Source organism: Hyperolius riggenbachi, chromosome 12 (genome assembly GCF_040937935.1).
Source record: "Hyperolius riggenbachi isolate aHypRig1 chromosome 12, aHypRig1.pri, whole genome shotgun sequence".
In the NCBI taxonomy this organism is placed as follows: Eukaryota; Metazoa; Chordata; class Amphibia; order Anura; family Hyperoliidae; genus Hyperolius; species Hyperolius riggenbachi.
The window spans coordinates 63,346,531-63,371,187 of NC_090657.1; the positions used below are offsets into that span (position 1 = coordinate 63,346,531).

The 24,657-nt window shown below is 47.5% G+C and overlaps 1 long non-coding RNA gene across 1 annotated transcript in view; it reads right to left on the reverse strand.

The window, feature by feature from the left end:
* Positions 1–1,069: 1,069 nt before the first annotated feature.
* LOC137541619 (uncharacterized) overlaps positions 1,070–24,657 on the reverse strand; it is a 62,060-nt gene continuing 38,472 nt past the window's right edge. Inside the window, exon 3 of the long non-coding RNA XR_011025234.1 lies at positions 1,070–1,553. This is a non-coding gene — a long non-coding RNA (uncharacterized lncRNA). The remainder of the gene's footprint in view (positions 1,554–24,657) is intronic.

A 24,657-nucleotide genomic window follows, 5' to 3' on the forward strand; every position in this document is an offset into this window, starting at 1 on the left:
CACAGCCAGGGGCCTCCTGCTCCTCAGGTGGTCCATGCTCATTGTTATCTGCGTCTCCCGCCCCACGGAAGACAGCCTACTGTTGCACCAAAACACTTACAATTTATCAGGTGTCCAGAGGTTAGTCATACTTGTATTATTGGTGATTCTGCAGATCATCAATAATCGGATTCTTTCTGTGTGCTGACACCAATCGTTACAATTATCAGAAACACCTGATCTGCATATGATTGTTCAGGGTCTATGGCTACAAGTATTAGAGACAGAGAATCAGCAGGGCTGCCAGGCAACTGGTATTTTTTTTCAAAGAACGGGATCTCCTGGACGGCTTCCCCCGTCGCCATGGCGACGGGCGGGATGACGTCACCGACGTCATCGACGTCGTGACGTCAGAGGGGACTCCGATCTGCCCCATAGCGCTGCCTGGCACTGATTGGCCAGGCAGCGCACGGGGTCTGGGGGGGGGGGGGGCGGCCGCGGCGAGAGGAATTGCGGCGGATCGGCGGGTAGCGGCGGCGATCAGATGCTACACGCAGCTAGCAAAGTGCTAGCTGCGTGTAGCAAAAAAAAATTATGCAAATCGGCCCAGCGGGGCCTGAGCGGTGCCTCCCGGCGGCATAGCCCGTGCTCAGCACGGGCTTACCGCCAGGGAGGTTAACACATCAGGTACACTTTTATGTTTGATGCTGTTATTGTGCATTCTGCTGATCTGTGTTTTATAGTTTGTTGTATTTCTTGCTGTTGTGAAGCTTACCAGTTAATTCCTAACACATTCAGCTGGCAAAAACAATTGCATGCCTTGGACATGAGTGATGCACATACCCCAGGCATCTGCACTCTGCAGACAAATGGGGCAGATCAGCTTGTGGTGGCACATGGGCACTGTAGGACCATGTTACTTGTTGTCTCCATGGGCCTCTCTACTGGACTTGGTGAGACTGGCTGGCTTGTTTATGGCATGGCACATGTGGTGCACTAGACATGCCCAGTGTTCTGCCCCTCTGTTGGAATTATAAAAAAAACCAGATACTCCACAGCCTGTCCTGTCCCCTGAGAAAAACTCAAAACAGAAAAAATACACCTTTATTTCAAATTCAGGGTCGTAACAATAGACCATGCAAGGGATGCCTCCGCAGGGGGCCCAGAAGCCACAGGGGGCCCGTGGGGGGAACAGTTTGAGTGTCTGACAGCTAAGGACATGGAGAGAAAAAACGTATTCTGCTCTCGCACCATTGTTATATTGACTGCATATGACACAGATAAGGACTCATACACTGTCCCTGCTCCTTAGGGTTCATAAAAAAACATCTGTCTCTAACTGCTGCAAAGTTCTGATGACTTCATGTACAACCTTACAAAGTAGTCACGTTTTGAAAAAAAGTTGAAGACTTTCCCTTTTCAGCAATCACTCCGAAAGGATTCCTAGATTCTTATCACACACAGGCTAATGACCTTATGGCTCTGATTACATTTACAACACAGTGGAGTGGAGATTGATGTCTGACTGTTGCTGCCTTTTTGAGAGCTTGTTGTCTCACATGGAGTCCAAGATCCTGTAATAACAGTATCAATCAGTGACATTTTGAATGTTTTGCCAAAGTTACAGTAAATACTATATCTTCTTATGTTCAGCATGCCATTGTTGTTCCTCCATATAGCATGTGCTCTCATGTAGTAAGATAATACGGCTGTGTGTGTATGTATGTAGTGGGAGCAGAGCTTCGACAAGGGACTTGTCGGCTGCAAGGGGCTGGAGGAAGCCCCGGGTAAGTAGATCTAGGGGTAGCATAGATTGCCTGACGTTTCCTTTAAGTCTAAGTGTTTTTATCAGCATGGGGAAAACACATTGGTCCTGTAATGAACAGCGGAGATGCCGCCGCATGGTCTAGTGACAGGGCGGCTATCTCCGCGGTCAAACCGGCGGTTTCCGCGCAGCGACACACGTCTGGCTTGGCTGGACCTTCTAGTTCACACAGATGGAGAGCTACGCCGCGCGCCAGGCGACAGGACAGTTATATCAGCAGAAGGGGAATCAGTTGATCAGGCCGATCAGCTGATCCCAGCTGGACTCTGGATTGGCTGAGTGGCTCGGGCGGAGCTGCACAACACTGCAAGTATATATAGATCTTGCTTGTCAGTTGCTGCTTGTCTGCCGTTGCGAATACTTACGTGTGACCACTCAGACCTCAGTCAGATCCTACAGTGTGTTAGAACCAGGTGGACCTGGGAATTCACACTTAGCCAGATTACGCTATTGTTATATGCTGTGTTATACTTTAGACCAGTTCCAGGGTGTTGTGACCAAGGACCTCACACCCAAGTTTAGGATTACTGTGTCATTACTGTGTTATACTTTAGACCAGTTCCAGGGTGTTGTGACCAAGGACCTCACACCCAAGCTTAGGATTACTGTGTCATTACTGTGTTATACTCTAGACCAGTTCCAGCAGTTCCAGGGTGTTGAGACCAAGGACCTCACACCCAAGCATAGGATACTGTGTTATTCTTTAGACTAATTCCTGGGTGTCTAGACCAAGGTCCTCACACCCCAGACTAGGATTGTGATTTATATCTGTTATGACCATTTGCTCGTGTTTTGCCGACCTGGCCTGGCCGACCCTTCTGGCTGTCACTCATCCCTTGAGCGTTCAGTCTGTCTGTACTACCCGTGACACTATTCCACCAAGTGTCAGTTAGCTGCAAGGACCTCTTGCTCATCCGAGAGTCCTTCCTGCAACACAGCCAGTGGCCTCTATCCCATTGGAGTCCCTTGGCTGCAGTACAGTCTGATTTCCAGTTTACCAAGGAATCACTGGCTGCCAGATTATCACTATCTCCTCTCTCTAGGAGATAGTCCCTGCACAGTCCAGGGCCACCTGCCCCTCAGGTGGTTCCTGGCCGAGCTGCCTGTATCTCCCGCCTCACGGGAGATAGCCTACAGTTACACTTAACACTTATACTTCATTAGGTGTCCAGAGGTTAGTCATACTTGTATTATTGGTGATTCTGCAGATCATCCATAATCAGGTATACATCTGTATTGTTGATGATTCTGCAGATCATCAATAATCAGATTCTCTCTGTGTGCTGACACCAATCGTTACAGGTCCTCAGTTTTCCTGTGCAGAAAGCGAGGGGGGTGGGAGGGCCCCATCCAAAGCCTTGTACCTGCCGTATCTGTGACTTTTACGTCAACTTCATCTTAGGGTTATGACATCTGCACTTCACGAACTTGGTTGACAGCAGCCCCATTCTGTAGGACGTCACATCACTGACACAAGTATTGGCTTATCTTAACTCCTACCTTCATCAGTAAAGCAGCCTGCGCTCGCTTGCACACATGCCAAAATACTAATGTTTACCAGCTTCAGAGATCAGCTTACATAATGTGGTATTTATAAGGTGGGGACATTTCTTGGCAGCACCGAGTGTCAACATACCAGTTCTAGAGACAGTGCTGAAACACTGGCAGTGTAAATAGCTTCACTCGTAAACACCTTGCTTCACGAAAATAAACTCCAGGCTGGTGGAGTGTGCACCGCAGAGGGGAGGAGCTACTATCAGCTAATACTGGGTGACCAATAGCAAGATTTTCTATTCAGAAACTGTTACTGTTTTGCACTTTAGTTCTGTTGTCTTATAGTATTAAGTGTACTTATGATGAAGATATGGGGTTAACTCTAAATTGTCCCCAGATTATTCATGTAACTAATTATGACTCTTTACTCCCTTAAAGCAGAATATAACCCAGCATTTCATATTTGCTCTAAAACATTGTTTACAGCATATTATATGAAATCAGCATATTTTTTTTATTCGAAGGGTTACACACAGAGCTTGAAAGTTCAGTGCAGTGAAATGTGGACACATCCGAAGATTTAGATTATGTTATCTTGTGTTTACTTAAATGTATCAAGTGAGGAATGTGACACATTCTCTGACTGCGGAGAAGCAGCTCAACACAGAGACTCAAAGCATGTCTGCCTTTAATACATAATGAATAAAAACAGTTATTAATACAATGCAAAGTCAGCTCACAAAGCAAAAAACTGTACTTTTGGAAACCTATAACTTCTAAATGAATAATAATACTTATGCACATATGCAAATATGATAACCGTATGGCATATAAAAAGTAGGAAAACATGTTTTTATTGAATATTATGTCAGGGTTTTAAATCACTTTAAAGAGATCTGAGGCCCCCAGCTGCATATTGTTCTTATTTTAATTACATATGACACACTTTATTGGCAATCTTTAAACTTAAAGGGTACCAGATGTGAAAATAGTAATAGAAACGGAGGGAGCAGGCATATAGTCTTACCTGTCCTGATGCCTGTCGCTCCCCCCATTCTCTTTTCTGCCCCCCGCATTATGCCTAAATGCCCCCCGGGACCCTCTTCCAGGTTGCCGGAGTCAGGCTTTACTGCTCAGATGCTGGCCAGGCTGTGCGCATCCTACAGCGCACGCCTGTGGCTGGGAGAGCTCTGCACATGCATATGACTTAATTCGCATGACGTAGTGACATCACTGTAGGACGCGTACAGCCCGTCCAGCACCTGCTCAGTAAAGCCCGACTCTGGCGACCCGGAAGAGGGATCTGGGGGACATTTAGGCATAATGTGGGGGGCAGAAAGGAGAACAGGCGAGCGACATGCAAAGGAAACCAGGAAAAAAATGATTGACTCGCATACATGCCCCTTTTCCAGTATAGCCCCCTCCAGAATAGCCAGATGTGCCCCCGGTACAAGTCAGCCCCCTCCCCATAGCTAAAGGTGCCCCAAGGATGATGCAGCAGTGTCTCAAGAAGCAACTAGATGGTGTCATAGATTTGAGATACAGCCATTGCTGCACAGGAAGCATCCCCGATCATTGCACTGCAAATAAATTGCTTGCACGCTCAACTCCACAAGCCAGGGGACATAGGTAGTCTTGAGCAATGCACTCTGCACACCATGTTGCCGGGGATGGAGGGCATAGTGTGTATCCAGGCTGAAGTACTTCCTCACATGTGGTAGGAGCGTGCGAGTGCTGCTGTAGGCTTGGACTGCTAGGCTATAAACAAAATACATGGCAGCCGGTCAGCATAATGGTAGTAGCGGTGGGGGAGGGGCGCCTTTTCCCCACACAGCACCTCAAGCAGTTGCTTGTACTGCCTTTTGGTAGAAGCACCCCTGTTCACAAGGGAAACATCACTGTTGCAAATTACAGATGCAGAAGAGTCTCAATCTTTCACTTGTAATATTAAAATACTTAACTCAGGAAGAAGTGAAGGCAAGACTAAATAAATAAAAAATAGACAAGGCACCTGGCTCGGATGGCATAAATCCTCGGGTCCTAAGGGAATTAAGTTCAGTTAGAGATAAACCCCTTTATCTTATCTTTTTTGTGAGTCTCTTTCAACTGGCAGAGTCCCAGTGGATTGGCGTACAGCCCACATTTTCCCATTATTTAAGAAGGGCAAACAATCAGATCCAGGAAATTATAGACCTGTAAGCGTAACATCAGTTGTATGCAAACTATTTGAAGGGTTACTAAGAGATACTATGCAGGACTTCATAGTAGAAAATAATCTTATTTCTGAGCATCAGCATGGGTTTACTAAAGACAGGTCCTGTTTGACTAACATGCTCAGCTTTTATGAGGTAGTGAACGCTAATGTGGATATTGGGAATGCTGTAGATGTGATATACTTGGACTTTGCTAAGGCCTTCGAACCTGTTCCCCACTGGTGCAAAAGTTGAGGATGCAAGGACTGGGGAAGAGTCTGTGTGCATGGATAGGGAACTGGCTAATGGACAGAAAACAAAGAGTTGTGGTCAATGGATCATACTCAAAATGGGAGACTGTTAGCAGTGGGGTCCCACAGGGATCTGTACTGGGTCCAGTGCTCTTCAATTTATTTATTAATGACCTAGTAGATGCAGTAGATCATCAACTCTCAGGAATATAGTGACATATTGCAACAGGATCTGGAAAGGATGGCTATATGGACACATAAATGGCAGATGAAATTCAATGTTGAAAAATGTAAAGTCATGCATTTTGGTCATACCAATGGCCTAGCACCATATAAAATAAATGGGATACAGTTGGGGACATCAAACTTGGAGAAGGACTTAGGAGTACTCATCGACAGCAAGTTACATAGTTATTTTGGTTGAAAAAAGACATACGTCCATCGAGTTCAACCAGAGAACAAAGTACAACATCAGCCTACTCCCTCACATGTCCCTGTTGATCCAGAGGAAGGCAAGGAAGTTAAATAATCGTATTCAATGCCAAGCCGCTGCAGCTAAAGCTAATAAAATTTTGGGATGCATTAAAAGGGAAATATAAACTTGAGATGCTAGCATAATATTGCCCCTATTTAACTCTCTAGTAAGGCCACATCTGGAATATGGAATTCAGTTCTGGGCACCACATTACAGGAAAGATATTGCAGTTTTAGAGCAGGTGCAGAGATGAGAAACAAAATTGATATGAGGGACGGAAGGTCTCACTTACCAAGAAAGGTTAGATAAACTGGGTTTATTTAGTCTAGAGAAAAGACGCCTTAGAGGGGATCTAATTAACATGTATAAATACATCAGAGTGCAATATAAAAGATTGGTGGATGAGCTTTTTGTCCCTAGGCCTTCTCAAAGGACTAGCGGACATGATCTGCGCATGGAGGAAAAACATTTAAGCCATTTATTTAGATAAGGGTTCCTTACAGTAAGAGTGATTAAGATGTGGAATGCATTGCCACAGAAAGTAGTTATGGCAAATTCTATATCTGCATTTAAAGGGGACTTAGATGCTTTCCTTTCGTTGAAAGACATCCATGGCTACAATTACTAGGTAATGCCCAGTGATGTTGATCCAGGGATATTATCTGATTGCCATTTGGAGTCAGGAAGGAATTTTTTTACCTTTTGGGGCTAATTGGACCATGCCTTGTAAGGGTTTTTCGCCTTCCTCTGGATAAATATGTGAGGGAGCAGGCTGGTGTTGTACTTTGTTCTCTGGTTGAACTCGTTGGACGTATGTCTTTTTTCAACCTAAACAACTATGTAACTAAAATCTCTAAAAACGTCTGTAAATGCTCATTAATGTTAAGGTCTGGGGATTGTGGTGGCCAGATGAGTTGCTCAACTTCATTAGAATGTTCCCCGTGCCATTCTTTAACTATTCTAGCTGTATGGATTGGGGCATTATCATCTTGAAAGATGACATTCCCCTCCGGAAACCGTTCTTGAACCATAGGATGAACTTGGTCACCCAAAATTCCTAAATAGTCTCTGCTGTTAATTCTTCCATGAAGGTGTGAAGGATTGCGGAAAAGCCGCCGTGTGCTCTGACGGCGCGGCGGCTGGTTCCGCGTTCAGCCTGGCGGTTTCTGCGCGGCGACATGTGTCTGATGTGGTTCAGCCTTCCTGTGCACATAGGCTGAGGAATGCGCACGCCGAGAGGCAGAAGCTTTATGGGAAGCAGAAAGGGGTCAGCTGACTCTACTGGTCAACTGATCCCAGAACGAATGGCGGTTGGCTGAAGGGGACTGGGCGGCGCTGATCTGCGCTGCACTATGTAGCTGCTTGTCCTTCAGTCTCACGTTGTCTGCCGTTGCGAATGCTTATGTGTTGGCACACAGACCACAGTCAGATCCTACAGTGTGTTAAGAGCCAGGTGGACCTGGGGATTCACACTGAGCTAGATTACTCTTGTGGCTATGTTGTGCTTTAGACCAGTTCCAGGGTGTTGTGACTATGGACCTCACACCCAAGACTAGGACACTGTGTCAGTTCTATGTTATGCTTTAGACCAGTTCCAGGGTGTTGTGACTAGTGTTGGGCGAACACCTAGATGTTCGGGTTCGCGAACGTTCGCCGAACATCGCCGCGATGTTCGGGTGTTCGCGCCGAACTCCGAACATAATGGAAGTCAATGGGGACCCGAACTTTCGTGCTTTGTAAAGCTTCCTTACATGCTACATACCCCAAATTAGCAGGGTATGTGCACCTTGGGAGTGGGTACAAGAGGAAAAAAAATATTTGAAAAAGAGCTTATAGTTTTTGAGAAAATTGATTGTAAAGTTTCAAAGGAAAAACTGTCTTTTAAATGTGGAAAATGTCATGTTTCTTTGCACAGGTAACATGCTTTTTGTCGCCATGCAGTCATAAATGTAATACAGAGAAGAGGTTCCAGGAAAAGGGACCGGTAACGCTAACCCAGCAGCAGCAGCACACGTGATGGAACAGGAGCAGGCGCAGGAGGAGAAGGCCATGCTTTTTGAGACACAACAACCCAGGCCTTGCATGAGGACAAGAAGCGTGCGGATAGCATGCTTTTTAACGCCATGCAGTCATAAATGTAATAAAGATAAGAGGTTCAATAAACGGGGACCGGGCGTCAACGCTAACCCAGCAGCAGCAGCAGACGTGATGGAACAGGAGGAGGCGCAGGAGGAGAAGGCCACGCTTTCAGGTGCAACTCAGGCCTTGCATGAGGACAAAAAAATGTGTGCGCAAAGCAATGCAATGAGTAGTTTTCAGGACACAATGGGCTATTCGGAGGAGCTATTCCCACCCCCACAATCTTCTACCTGTGAAAGGTCAATGGAACAGCCACAAATGTTGTGCCCGGATTCACAACCTTTTTCTGTGGAAAATGCACCTCGCACTGAAATGCAAGGCGAGGCCGAGGATGAACATGACGTCAACAACTCAACATGACGCAAAATGGGGGCGGAACAGAAAGCTGCTTTCAATGTTTTGAAGGCCTTAATTGCCTCCGGTGGCCAGTTAGATGCATCATTCATCACACCCAAATCCCAGAGCAATGTGTGCAGGAATTTGAATCGCAGGAGGTGTACCGAGATCATCTGGACAAGTGACCAAGTGACAAGTGACCAAGTGACAAAGTGACCAGTGACAAAGTGACAAAATGACAAAGTGACAAGTGACAAAGTGACAAGTGACAAAGTGACAAAATGACAAGTGACAAAATGACAAAGTGACCAGTGACAAAGTGACAACTGAGAGGTTGTTCTGGGGAGCTCCACTGCACTCAGTCGCATATGAGGAGAGGTCTCGTCGGGACTGCTGATCCTCCTCAGCTTGCTCAAAGCCTTGAGGGTTCCTGAAGATCCTCTGCTTGGAGTTCGCCGGGGTTCAGCTTGGTGTCGGGGTCGGCGGCGTCCTCCTCACTCCAACGTGGCAGATCTTCTGTTGGAGGAAAAAAAAAAAAAACATTGTTAAAAGTCCAGTACCGCTTCTGAAGGACTCACCAAGAGATGCAGGAGATGCTTCATCGCTCGCTGGGTGATGTCCCTCCCTACGCGCTGGAATTCTACGCTGCACATGCTAGCACGCTTTTGCGCAGTGCCGAGGCGCATTCCAGCAGCTAGCTACCAAGCTTCTGTGGATCTGATTGGGCCACCATGTTAGATCTCTGCCAAGTCCTCCAAAATTTTGAGCAATCCACGTTGCGTGACTGAGCAGTGACAACTCTACAGTCAGCATTACAATACCACTGCTGTGTTTACTGAAGAAATCAATGTTGAAGATGGAAACCGCTGGCATGATGCAAGTGGGGGATTCTGAAGATGAAAACGATCAGCGTGATGATACCAACATCAGGCAACCTGCCTCAGGAAACGCTGGTCCCAGCTATGACAAAGAACAGGACGAGGAACAGCTGGAGTTGGAGCAGGAATTGGATGCCCCCACTGCCGAGGGACAGAGCGGTGCACGTTGGACTTCCACAATTTAGCGGGAATGGACAGCAGAAGAGGAAGAAAGTGATGCTGGTGACGAATATGGTGCATCACAACAATCACAACGCTCACAAGAACATGAAGACAGAGGAGTCTGGCAGGACTCTCTGGCACACATGGCTCAATTCATGCTAGACTGCATTGAACGCGGCCCGCGCATTATTCACTATTCATTATTATTCATTATTCTGGAATCTGGACAACACCAATTACTGGGTTTATACCCAGTTTATACAAACACAATGTTAAAAAACTGATTGAAGAAAGTGTCAGACAGGTCAAAAATGGAACAATTCCAGCAGGCCCTTGACGATGGAGACTTTAGAGAGGAGATTGACATCCTCCTCCTTCTCTAGCCAGTTGTACGCCGACAGACTGACTTCAGCAAACCCAGGAGGACCAGGAGGGCAGCAAAGAACACAAGCTGCTGCTAGTGCCGAAAAGGGAATGGTATTGGCAGTGTCCTTGGAGTGGGAACATTTTCTGACACCCATGCAGCAGCCCACAGAACAGCAATCGGGCAGTTCCACGTCCTCCAACACCAATCGCCTGGAGAAGATGGTCAAGGTCCAGGACTACATGTCAGATGGCGTAGCTGTGTTGAACAATCCATCTGCAGACAGACGGTGAGTGTGACAGGCAGCACAGAAGGACCATGGCAACTCACTCATAGTACCACAGTTTGATAGTGCTGCCCAAAAAATTATATGGATCCGTGGACCCGGGCACTGCGGGCAGTACTGGGAAGTGGGAACGCAGATTTTAGTACCTAAACACACGATACAACATGTTTTCCGGGGTCGGACTCTGAGGCACATACAGATGGTCCCGATCATCATCCTCATCATACAACTCTTCTCCTGAGTCTGACCCACCCACCACCTCTGCCACCCCAACATCCCCAGACACAGACCCCTCATCGTCCTCAACATTAACTTGGGATGCTGGCCTGAGCCAGACCTCCTCCTCCACATCAGGCCCCATCATCTCCTCAATGGCAGCCCTCATTAATCGCTCTGGCGACGGACCGATGGACACAACGTTCTCCTCCGGGGAGGGCTGCTGCTGACCACTGGCTGCTGGGGTGGAGTTTATAGCTTGCGTGGGGCGTTGGCTGTTGCTGTTGTTGGGAGTGCTGCTCACAGCGGAGGTCTCTGAGGAACTCATGGTGAGCTCATATAGTGGTTGGCGGTGAGTGGAGTATTACTGATCCCAGCAATATACACACTGACTGGCAGAGTACGCAATGCTATATAGTCTGGCTGAGCGGTGTACACAGAGTGGCAGTACACACAATGCTATATAGTCTGGCTGAGCGGTGTACACAGAGTGGCAGTAAACAGAATGCTATATAGTGTGGCTGAGCGAGCGGTGTACTACTATTCCCAGCAGACACAGAACAGTAAACAGAATGCTATATAGTGTGGCTGAGCGAGGTACACAGAGTGGCAGTAAACAGAATGCTATATAGTGTGGCTGAGCGAGCGGTGTACTACTATTCCCAGCAGACACAGAACAGTAAACAGAATGCTATATAGTGTGGCTGAGCGAGCGGTGTACTACTATTCCCAGCAGACACAGAACAGTAAACAGAATGCTATATAGTGTGGCTGAGCGAGGTACACAGAGTGGCAGTAAACAGAATGCTATATAGTGTGGCTGAGCGAGCGGTGTACTACTATTCCCAGCAGACACAGAACAGTAAACAGAATGCTATATAGTGTGGCTGAGCGAGCGGTGTACTACTATTCCCAGCAGACACAGAACAGTAAACAGAATGCTATATAGTGTGGCTGAGCGAGGTACACAGAGTGGCAGTAAACAGAATGCTATATAGTGTGGCTGAGCGAGCGGTGTACTACTATTCCCAGCAGGCACAAAACAGTAAACAGAATGCTATATAGTGTGGCTGAGCGAGGTACACAGAGTGGCAGTAAACAGAATGCTATATAGTGTGGCTGAGCGAGCGGTGTACTACTATTCCCAGCAGACACAGAACAGTAAACAGAATGCTATATAGTGTGGCTGAGCGAGGTACACAGAGTGGCAGTAAACAGAATGCTATATAGTGTGGCTGAGCGAGCGGTGTACTACTATTCCCAGCAGACACAGAACAGTAAACAGAATGCTATATAGTGTGGCTGAGCGAGGTACACAGAGTGGCAGTAAACAGAATGCTATATAGTGTGGCTGAGCGAGCGGTGTACTACTATTCCCAGCAGACACAGAACAGTAAACAGAATGCTATATAGTGTGGCTGAGCGGTGTACCACTATTCCCAGCTGCGATACAGAGCACAATGCTATACAGTGGCGGGTGAGCGGTGTACCACTATTCCCAGCAGCGACACAGAGCACAATGCTATACAGTGGCGGGTGAGCGGTGTACCACTATTCCCAGCAGCAACACAGAGCACAATGCTATACAGTGGCGGGTGAGCGGTGTACCACTATTCCCAGAAGACAGAGTGGCAGTAAACAGAATGCTATATAGTGTGGCTGAGCGAGCGGTGTACTACTATTCCCAGCAGACACAGAACAGTAAACAGAATGCTATATAGTGTGGCTGAGCGAGCGGTGTACTACTATTCCCAGCAGACACAGAACAGTAAACAGAATGCTATATAGTGTGGCTGAGCGAGGTACACAGAGTGGCAGTAAACAGAATGCTATATAGTGTGGCTGAGCGAGCGGTGTACTACTATTCCCAGCAGACACAGAACAGTAAACAGAATGCTATATAGTGTGGCTGAGCGAGCGGTGTACTACTATTCCCAGCAGACACAGAACAGTAAACAGAATGCTATATAGTGTGGCTGAGCGAGGTACACAGAGTGGCAGTAAACAGAATGCTATATAGTGTGGCTGAGCGAGCGGTGTACTACTATTCCCAGCAGGCACAAAACAGTAAACAGAATGCTATATAGTGTGGCTGAGCGAGGTACACAGAGTGGCAGTAAACAGAATGCTATATAGTGTGGCTGAGCGAGCGGTGTACTACTATTCCCAGCAGACACAGAACAGTAAACAGAATGCTATATAGTGTGGCTGAGCGAGGTACACAGAGTGGCAGTAAACAGAATGCTATATAGTGTGGCTGAGCGAGCGGTGTACTACTATTCCCAGCAGACACAGAACAGTAAACAGAATGCTATATAGTGTGGCTGAGCGAGGTACACAGAGTGGCAGTAAACAGAATGCTATATAGTGTGGCTGAGCGAGCGGTGTACTACTATTCCCAGCAGACACAGAACAGTAAACAGAATGCTATATAGTGTGGCTGAGCGGTGTACCACTATTCCCAGCTGCGATACAGAGCACAATGCTATACAGTGGCGGGTGAGCGGTGTACCACTATTCCCAGCAGCGACACAGAGCACAATGCTATACAGTGGCGGGTGAGCGGTGTACCACTATTCCCAGCAGCAACACAGAGCACAATGCTATACAGTGGCGGGTGAGCGGTGTACCACTATTCCCAGAAGACAGAGTGGCAGTAAACAGAATGCTATATAGTGTGGCTGAGCGAGCGGTGTACTACTATTCCCAGCAGACACAGAACAGTAAACAGAATGCTATATAGTGTGGCTGAGCGAGGTACACAGTGACAGTAAACACAATGCTGAGCGAGCGGTGTACTACTATTCCCAGCAGCGACACAATGACTGGGGGGACCCTGGCTAGCGTGGCTGGAGTGCGAACTACCCTGCCTGCCTACCCAAAGCTAAACCCACAGACAAATGGCGGAAATATGACGTGGTTCGGGTATTTATTTACCCGAACCACGTGACAGTTCGGCCAATCAGAGCGCGTTCGGGTCCGAACCACGTGACCCGTTCGGCCAATCACAGCGCTAGCCGAACGTTCGGGGAACGTTCGGCCATGCGCTCTTAGTTCGGCCATGCGGCCGAACGGTTTGGCCGAACACCATCAGGTGTTCGGCCGAACTCGAACATCACCCGAACAGGGTGATGTTCTGCAGAACCCGAACAGTGGCGAACACTGTTCGCCCAACACTAGTTGTGACTACGGACCTCACACCCAAGACTAGGATACTGTGTCAGTTCTATGTTATGCTTTACACCAGTTCCGGGGTGTTGTGTCTACGGACCTCACACCCAAGACTAGCATACTGTGTCAGTTCTATGTTATGCTTTAGACCAGTTCCGGGGTGTTGTGACTACGGACCTCACACCCAAGACTAGGATACTGTGTCAGTTCTATGTTATGCTCTAGACTAGTTCTGGGGTGTTGTGATCACGGACCTCACACCCCAGAACTAGGGTAATTCGGTAGGCTAGTTCCAGGGTGTTGTGATCACGGACCTCACACCCAGAGCTAGGATTGTATTGTATGTGTATTTGCCTTAGCCCAGTTCCAGGGCATAGATAATAGGCCCTCACACCTAATTAGGGCCAGTCTGTTCATATTAGCAGCAGGGCTTCCTGCAACCCAGCCTGGGTCCCTCTCCTAGGGAGTCCTCAGGCTACAGGAATATTCCCCACAGTCAGGGGAGTATTCCTCAAGTCACTCAGGCCACCGGGGTCCCTGGTGGTCTATACTTTACAGTTGTACTGTTACACCAAACACTCACATTATACTGGTGTCCAGAGGTTAGACATTCCCGGATTATTGGTGATACTGCAGATCATCCATAATCTGGTGTATATCTGCATTGCGGGTGATTCTGCAGATCACCAGTAATCAGATTCTCTCTGCGTGTTGACACCCATCGATACAGAACGGCAGACCAAAACAATATGGACGCACTTGACAGTCGTCTGCTTGCATTCACCACCTCGGTGGAGAATTGCATCAGCGTGCTGGATAGTCATCAGACCCAGATCAATGCTTTGTCTGGGTCTATGCAAGCCCTTCAGACGACTGTTAATGCAGTGCGGTCCCCTCTTGTTACCGATTTACGCATGCCGGTGCCCGAGAAGTTTTCTGGTCACAGATCTGACTTTCGAAACTTTAAAGATCGAGTGTTATCATACTTTGGGTTAAGACCTAATTCATCTGGTACTGTCGCACAGAGAATTATCTTTATTAAGACTCTGTTGACAGGGGATTCTCAGACCTGGGCATATGGTCTGCAACCAGGGGATAAGGCCCTGACCTCGGTGGAGGAATTTTTAAAGCTATGGCTATAATTTACGATGATCCGGATATTGCTTCGACCGCTGAGCGGAATCTCAAGACTCTGCGGCAGGGCAAGGATTCGGTAGAGATTTATGCAGCTGAGTTCAGGAAGTGGGCGGTGTCGGCTAGATGGGGCTCATTCGCACTGTTAGACTGCTTCTTGTCAGGATTATCAGATGCAGTTTCTAGTCTGATGTTAGGCTATCCTGAACCAAAGTCCATTGATGAGGCCATTACACTAGCAGTCAGAGTGGATCGTCGCTTACGATATCAGAGGCAGACTCGGGGCAGGAATAGTGTGATATATGTTTCCTATGCCTCGTCTCCACCTACGTCACCTCCTCCTGAACCCATGCAGATTGGTAGGTCAAAATTGTCTCGGGTCGAGCAGAGTCGCAGGAAAGCCGAGCAGCTCTGTTTGTACTGTGCAGAGGAGGGTCATAAAGGGCAGAACTGTCCCAAGAAGTCGGGAAACACTGCCACCTAGGAGTAGTCAGAGGTAATACCCTAGGCGTGCAGAATTTATCTCTTCATGATGATCGGTTGCTTCTCCCATGTATAATTTCATGGGAAGGTCAGACAGTTTCTACTGAGGCCTTTCTTGACTCTGGCTCTGCGGCCAATTTTATCGACTACGAATTTGCCAGAAAATTGGGAATTCCTATTCTCCCATTAGATCATAAAGTGTTGGCTACTGCGGTGGATGACTCTCCTCTGCAGAGTAAATACCCTCTGTCTCAGACTCCAGAGTTGGGGGTCACCATAGGGGTTTTACATAGAGAGAGTCTGCAGTTTTTTGTGTTACGGATGGCAACTTCCACGGTTATCCTTGGCCTGCCGTGGTTACGACTTCACGCCCCTCAGATTAATTGGGCCTCTGGTCAGCTAACGAGCTGGTCTACCCACTGCCATCATCATTGTTTGGCGAAGGTAACCATGGGTAACACCAGAATTCAGGTGTAAGGATTGCCAGAGCAGTATAAAGAATTTGCTGATGTATTTTGTCCTAAGGCAGCAGATAGACTACTTTCAAATCCTAATTATGGGTGCACAGGTGCTGAATAATATGGATGGAGAATTAATCGATAATAAATGGATCAATATTTTATTATAAAAGTCAAAATTACATGCATAATCCACATGCATTACACTCAATCACACTGTATCCACACATGCATGGGAGTCATATGGTGTCCATTAAAAAATGTGTAAATTACATATATACTTAGAGACTCCGCAGGGTTTTTCTTTAAAAATACTAAAAGACTGAAAGAGTATCTCTAATCAATCCCACAGTTCCGTGGCTGTTATCAGCTTTCCCTGTATATGTTTATGTCCCAAACAAATTGTTGTCCACAAATATGCACTATATATACTGTTTGGTGGGTTTTGAAAAAAAAAAGGTTGATGTCACCTGACACTGTGGTATTCCTGATGCTTAGTTCGTTTTGAACTCCCGACCTGGGTAGCGGCGAGCTACGCTTTGATCTCTGTGGCTCCACGTAGGTACTGGACGGTGTCACCGGCCGAGTTCTCCTATAGTCTCGTGGGAACTCGCCGGACTCTCCAGTCATACAACTCAGAGCGCTCCTGCGCGGTGACGTCACGTCTTTTCCCAGTGGTATGGAGCTGCGTATTGGTCCGCTCTATTTTGTGTTAAGCTCCGGGTTTTCACCTTGCTGTTTTGCGTTCCACGGCGCTTCCTGGATTGGATGCGTTCCACAGCGCTTCCTGGATTGCAAGAGTTGAAATAGTACTGATTCTGAGGAAGACAATAGTTATTGTCGAAACATGTCAATCAAAGTCAGTCTGTAGGGGCGCCCCATTGACTGCTGAAGTACCGAGCACTAGGAGGTTTGACTGACATCTGAAGTTGATGCTAAAAAATCTGCTGTTTATTTCAACTCTTGCAATCCAGGAAGCGCTGTGGAACGCATCCAATCCAGGAAGCGCCGTGGAACGCAAAACAGCAAGGTGAAAACCCGGAGCTTAACACAAAATAGAGCGGACCAATACGCAGCTCCATACCACTGGGAAAAGACGTGACGTCACCGCGCAGGAGCGCTCTGAGTTGTATGACTGGAGAGTCCGGCGAGTTCCCACGAGACTATAGGAGAACTCGGCCGGTGACACCGTCCAGTACCTACGTGGAGCCACAGAGATCAAAGCGTAGCTCGCCGCTACCCAGGTCGGGAGTTCAAAACGAACTAAGCATCAGGAATACCACAGTGTCAGGTGACATCAACCTTTTTTTTTCAAAACCCACCAAACAGTATATATAGTGCATATTTGTGGACAACAATTTGTTTGGGACATAAACATATACAGGGAAAGCTGATAACAGCCACGGAACTGTGGGATTGATTAGAGATACTCTTTCAGTCTTTTAGTATTTTTAAAGAAAAACCCTGCGGAGTCTCTAAGTATATATGTAATTTACACATTTTTTAATGGACACCATATGACTCCCATGCATGTGTGGATACAGTGTGATTGAGGGTAATGCATGTGGATTATGCATGTAATTTTGACTTTTATAATAAAATATTGATCCATTTATTATCGATTAATTCTCCATCCATATTATTCAGCACCTGCGCACCCATAATTAGGATTTGAAAGTAGTGTTTTTTAAGGTGGGAGGAGGGGGATACCCACCTCATCTGGGAAGCAGCAGGTGGGCAGTATCAGGATCTTTTTAGCTTTATTCAGGCAGCGCCATCTAACTTTTGTTGAGCAGATAGACTGCCTCCTCACCGTCCCTTTGATTGTCCAGTTGACTTAAGATCTGGTTGTATGCCCCCTAGGGGTCATCTATATAACTTGTCCGGGCCAGAGAAATTGGCAATGCAAGAATACATCAAAGAAAATGTAGCCAAGGGTTTTATCCGTCCCTCTCGGTCACCTGCGGGGGCCGGGTTCTTTTTTGGCAAGAAAAAAGATGGGGGCCTACATCCCTGCATTGACTATCGGGGCGTAAACAAGATCACAGTAAAAAATCGTTACCCCCTGCCTATGATTGATGATTTATTTTCTCAGATCACAAATGCTAAAATTTTCTCGAAATTGGACTTAAGGGGTGCATACAACCTTGTACGTATCAGGGACGGTGATGAGTTGAAGACATTCTTTAATACACCCGATGGGCATTACGAGTATCTGGTGATGCCCTTCGGGTTGTGCAACGCTCCTGCCGTCTTCCAAGAGCTGATTAACGAGGTCTTTAGACCGATTTTGGGCAAATTTGCCTTGGTATATCTCGATGATATACTGATCTTTTCAGCTACTCTTTCAGAGCATCGGAGACATGTCAAGTTCGTGCTGGGAAGACTAAGACAAAATCAATTGTATGCCAAACTGGAAAAGTGTATTTTTGAGGTGACCTCTGTTGCTTTCTTGGGGTATTTAATATCCACCTCGGGCCTATCTATGGATCCTGGGAAGGTCTCTGCAATGCTGGACTGCCCGCAGCCTCTGGGTTTGAAGGCCATCCAGAGATTCCTGGGTTTTTGCAAATTACTACAGGAGATTTATAAAGGAGTACTCTACAGTGGTCGCGCCCCTCACCAGTCTTACCAAGAAGGGGGCTGATACTTACCACTGTTCCGAGGAGGCTCTTATGGCGTTTGACACACTGAAGAAACTGTTTTGTTCTGCACCAATTTTGAGACACGTTGATGTCACCTTCCCTTTTATACTGGAGGTCGATGCCTCAGAGGTGAGGGTGGGGGCTGTGCTGTCTCAGCGTTCTGGTTTGCAGGGTAAGCTTCACCCATGTGCCTACTTCTCTCGTAGGTTTTCCCCAGCAGAGAGAAACTACGATATAGGTAACTGAGAACTCCTGGCCATCAAGTTAGCCTTTGAGGAATGGCGGCATTGGCTAGAGGGAGCAGAACACATTATCATTATTTTATGGTTAACACGGACCATAAAAATTTAGAGTACATAGAAAACGCTAAGAGACTCAGTCCCCGACAGGCCCGGTGGTCACTGTTCTTTTCCAGATTCAATTTTGTAATTACATACACTCCTGGTAGTAAAAACGTTAAGGTTGATGCCTTGTCCAGGTGTTTCGAGCCCGAGACGGCACAGCCCTCAGCACCCGAGACTATTCTGCCTTGGAAGGTGGTTTTGGCAGCCACAGATACCTGGAAGGATTGGGCTGCCACACTGGCCCCATATCAGCAGGATGTTCCTGAAGGAAAGCCTGAGGGAGTGTTGTTTGTGCCCCTGCCTTTTCGCCTACAGCTCTTACAGTTATTTCATTCTCATAAGAATGCTGGTCATCCAGGGGCCACCAGGACACAGGATCTCCTTGCCAGGTGTGCATGGTGGCCATCTTTAGCCACGGACTGTAAGGAGTTTGTGAGAGAGTGTGCTGTGTGTGCTAGGAGTAAACCTTCCCATCAGGCACCAGTGGGAACTTTGCAGCCTTTGCCGGTGCCAAATGAACCGTGGACTCATCTGTCCATGGATTTTGTGGGTGAACTCCCCAGGTCAGAAGGCATGTCTGTCATTTGGGTGGTAGTAGACAGATTCAGCAAGATGGCCCATTTTGTCCCTCTGAAAGGACTCCCCTCAGCCCAGGAGCTGGCTAATCTCTTCATCCAGCACATTTTCCGGCTGCGCGGCATTCCGGAGAATGTGGTGTCAGATAGGGGAGTCCAATTCGTTTCTAAGTTCTGGAGGGCATTTTGTCATCTAATGGGCATGGATCTTTCGTTTTCATCAGGCTACCACCCGCAGACCAATGGCCAGACAGAAAGAGTCAACCAATCCATGGAACAGTTTCTCAGATGTTATGTGGCTGATGCGCAAACCGACTGGGTTAAGTTTTTGCCTTTTGCAGAGTTTGCGCACAACAATCTGAGAAGTTCTTCCTCTGGGTTTTCCCTATTTCAGGTGGTGTCAGGAAGGTCACCTAAGTTTGCTCCTTTGCCAGTGACATCTAGTCCTTTCCCAGCATTAGAGGATTGGCAGGGGGCGTTAAAACAGATTTGGGCTATGGTGAAAACAAATTTGGAGTAGGCATTCAAGTCTCAGAAAAAACAGGCGGACAAAAGGCGGTCTACTGAATGGGACTTTTCACCAGGAGATTTGGTCTGGGTGTCTACGCGACACCTGGCACTGAAACAACTGTCACCCAAATTGGGGCCTAGGTTTGTTGGGCCTTTTCCAGTGACCAAAAAGATTAATGCTGTCACTTATGCTGTAGATCTTCCTACCAGTATGCGAGGTGTAAGATCTTTCCACGTGTCATTGCTCAAGCCGGCAGTACAGGTGGATTCTGCTCCCCCCCCCCCCTGTGTTGATTGATGATCAACCTGAGTATGAGGTTGAAAAGATTCTGGACTCACGGCTAGTGCAGAACTCCGTGCAGTATCTGGTGCACTGGAAAGGTTATGATGTGGAGGATAGGACTCGGGTGCCAGAATGTCGCATGCACGCAGAGGAGTTAAGGAAAGAGTTCCATGACTTACATCCTGGGAAGCCTGGCGGGAAGTGTTCGGAGTCCACTCCTCGGGGGGGGGGTACTGTGAAGGATTGTGGAAAAGCCGCCGCGTGCTCTGACTGCGCGGCAGCTGGTTCCGCGTTCAGCCCGGCGGTTTCTGCGCGGCGACATGTGTCTGATGTGGTTCAGCCTTCCTGTGCACATAGGCTGAGGAATACGCACGCGCGCGCTGAGAGGCAGAAGCTTTATGGGAAGCAGAAAGGGGTCAGCTGACTCTACTGGTCAGCTGATCCCAGAACGAACGGCGGTTGGCTGAAAGGGACTGGGCGGCGCTGATCTGCGCTGCACTATATAGCTGCTTGTCCTTCAGTCTCACGTTGTCTGCCGTTGCGAATGCTTATGTGTTGGCACACAGACCACAGTCAGATCCTACAGTGTGTTAAGAGCCAGGTGGACCTAGGGATTCACACTGAGCTAGATTACTCTTGTGGCTATGTTATGCTTTAGACCAGTTCCAGGGTGTTGTGACTACGGACCTCACACCCATGACTTGGATACTGTGTCAGCTCTATGTTATGCTTTAGACCAGTTCCAGGGTGTTGTGACTACGGACATCACACCCAAGACTAGGATACTGTGTCAGTTCTATGTTATGCTTTAGACCAGTTCCAGGGTGTTGTGACTACGGACTTCACACCCAAGACTAGGATACTGTGTCAGTTCTGTGTTATGCTTTAGACCAGTTCCAGGGTGTTGTGACTACAGACCTCACACCCAAGACTAGGATACTGTGTCAGTTCTATGTTATGCTTTAGACCAGTTCCAGGGTGTTGTGACTACGGACCTCACACCCAAGACTAGGATACTGTGTCAGTTCTATGTTATGCTTTAGACCAGTTCCAGGGTGTTGTGTCTACGGACCTTACACCCAAGACTAGGATACTGTGTCAGTTGTATGTTATGCTTTAGCCCAGTTCCGGGGTGTTGTGACTATGGACCTCACACCCAAGACTAGGATATTGTGTCAGTTCTATGTTATGCTCTAGACTAGTTCCGGGGTGTTGTGATCACGGACCTCACACCCAAGACTAGGGTATTCGGTAGGCTAGTTCCAGGGTGTTGTGATCACGGACCTCACACCCAGAGCTAGGATTGTATTGTATGTGTATTTGCCTTAGCCCGGTTCCAGGGCATAGAGAATAGGCCCTCACACCTAGTTAGGGCCAGTTTGTTCATATTAGCAGCAGGGCTTCCTGCAACCCAGCCTGGGTCCCTCTCCTAGGGAGTCCTCAGGCTACAGGAATATTCCCCACAGTCAGGGGAGTATTCCTCAAGTCACTCAGGCCACCGGGGTCCCTGGTGGTCTATACTCAGAGTTGTACTGTTACACCAAACACTCACATTATACTGGTGTCCAGAGGTTAGACATACCCGGATTATTGGTGATACTGCAGATCATCCATAATCTGGTGTATATCTGCATTGCGGGTGATTCTGCAGATCACCAGTAATCAGATTCTCTCTGCGTGTTGACACCCATCGTTACAAAAGGGAAATCATTTGCCTGGCGGATTTCCAAGAAATAGCACCCCAGATCATCACAGAACCCCGCCATGTTTTATGGTTCGGAGAAGGCAGTCTGGATGAAATGCTTCTTTCGGCTGTCTCCAAACGTACACTCGGCCAGAAATAAGGTAAGCGATGATTCGTCAGAGAAAATCTAATTTTTCCACTGCTCGAGGGACCAATTCTGGTGGTTTCTACACCACTCTTCTCACACGCTTTGAAACATTTGTCATTGAGAGCAGAGGTTTTCTAATTGCAGTTCTTCCGTGGAATCCAGATTTGTGCAGCTCCCAATGAACAGTTTTTGTGGAAACTGGGTTCTGCAGGTGTTCATTCAGCTCTGCAGTGATTTTAGGAGCCGTGGTCTTGCGAGCTTTTGTAACAATTCGATTTAGAGTCCGACGGTCTCTCTCAGACAACTTCGACTTTCGGCCACACCTGTGCTTTGCTGAGGACGTTTTTCCTTCTCTCTCAAAGGCAGTCCTTTCTTTTGAGACAGTACCTCTTGAAATATCCAAGCATTCGGGCAGTTTTTGTTACAGTAGCGCCTGCCATACGAGCACCAACAATTTGGCCTCTTTGAAAGTCTGAGAGATCTGCCATTTTTATAAATTACTAGCTGATTGCCCGGCATTGCCCGGGTATGTATTTGGTTGGTGTTGGCTCCGCCCACTTTTCTAACCCAAACACACAATGACTCAATGGCCTAGTTTGTGAGCTTTGCATTGTTTGGCATCAATAATTTGCATTGAAATGAAACAAATCTGATTGGCTGTGGCTCCACCCTCTTTTCTGATTTTGAACCCCAGTCACCAAATGACCAACTGTACCAGGTTTTAAGCTTGTGTCCTTAACAGTGCAAGAATGGCAGCAATTGAATATTCCCCTTGAAAAGCAATAAATGAATTTGGATTGGCTTTTGTAGGCTCCACCCTCTTTTATGAATATTAATCCCAGTAACCCAGTGACCAACTGTGCAAAGTTTGAGAACTCTACCGTTAACAGTGTAAGAATGGCTGTAGTTTACATTTTCCCGGTGACATTTCTATTTGTCTCCGCCCACTGATGACCCAGCATTGCCTGGGTATGTATTAGGCTGGTGATGGCTATGCCCACTTTTTTAATAGTAACAGACAATTACTTAATTACTCAGTGACCAAATTTGTGAGCTTTGCAGTCTTGGGCTGTTTGTGTCTTCACCCCTTTTCTGCATTTGAACCCCAGTCACCCAATAAATAACTGTACCCAGTTTGGGGCTTGTGCCATCAACAGTGCAAGAATGGCAGTAATGAAATACTTCCCTTGAAAATCAATAGATTAATTTTGATTGGCTTTTGTAGGCTCCATCCACTTTTATGAATAATAGCTGATGAATCGGCGTTGCCCGGGTATGTATTTGGCTGGTGTTAGCTCCGGCCACTTTTTCTAACCCTAACACACAAATACTCAATGACCAAGTTTGTGAGCTTTGGAGTCTTTGTCATCAAAAATTTGTATATTCCCGGGGGCGTGGCCGGCTATGCAGGAGTGAAGACGCGATCTCCCGCGGCTCCTCCACCTCACCTCTAATCCTGCGGTATCCTGATTCTCCCAGCAGCCCAACTGCCACGCAACCTTGCCCCAGTGACGGCGGATCACCTCAGCTCCCAATTGAGCCCCGACATGCCGAAATCCGCGCAAGCCAGAGCCGAGGAGGCGGCAGAGAAGCTGGCTAAATATGCGCACAGGGCCAGCCAAGATGGCGCCGCTCCGTTCCCAGCCAACCCGCCCGTCATACAAGCTGACACTCTCTCGAGCGACGACACAGACATGGAACAGGAGGGGGAGACAGAACACACAACCTCTCAAACTGTGAGTAGATGCCCCAGCCCCAAGATTCATGAAGGGGAATCCAGCAGGAAAAAAAAGCGGGCACAAACATCTAGTGATGGGGAATCAGACAAGGGGGAGAGGGAGCCATCCAGAGCCGAGCTTCTAGAAGCAATAAGAGCATTACAAGTTAATGTGACAGCCAAACTCGATACAGTACAATCTGACTAATCTCTGGTAAAAGATGATTTGAGAAAACTAAGGGAAAGGCTGCAGCATCAGATAGAAGAATCAGTGACATTGAAGATGCTATAAAACCCATGCGAGCAGCACAGTATACCATGATAAAAACTTCAGTCTCACACGCTCTGAAATTAGATGACCTAGAGAATAGATCAAGGAGATCCAATTTACGGTTTGTGGGATTCCCTGAAAAGTCAGAGGGAACCGCCCCAGAGAACTTTCTAGAACAATGGCTGAAGTCCACCATTCCAAACGTCATACCTCCCAACATTTTAAGTGTCGAAAGTGGGACACTTAGACCACGCCCCCAACCCCCTAGTCACGCCCACTATTTTATGTTATTTTTTTTAATTTATTTTTTATTAAAAAAATGTAATTAATTACTCCCGAAAGGGAGGGTGCCAGTGGGAGGGGGAGGAGGGTGGTGAGGGTGGCCGAGGGGGGGAAAAGAAAACCCGATCGAGGCACCAGCCCGGGGATGCGTATGCGGCATGGATGCCGCATGGACGCTATTAAGCTTCTCCCTCCCTCCCTCCTAATGTGCCCCCAGTGTCCCATTATGTGATTAATTAGGGGGGTTGTCAGTGGAGGGGGGGAGAATGCCCGTCACCGTGGGTGGGGAGGAGGGTGCCACTTTTAGGTGGGGGGGGCGCCTGGGCAGAGAATGGAGGCGGAAAAACTGATCGAG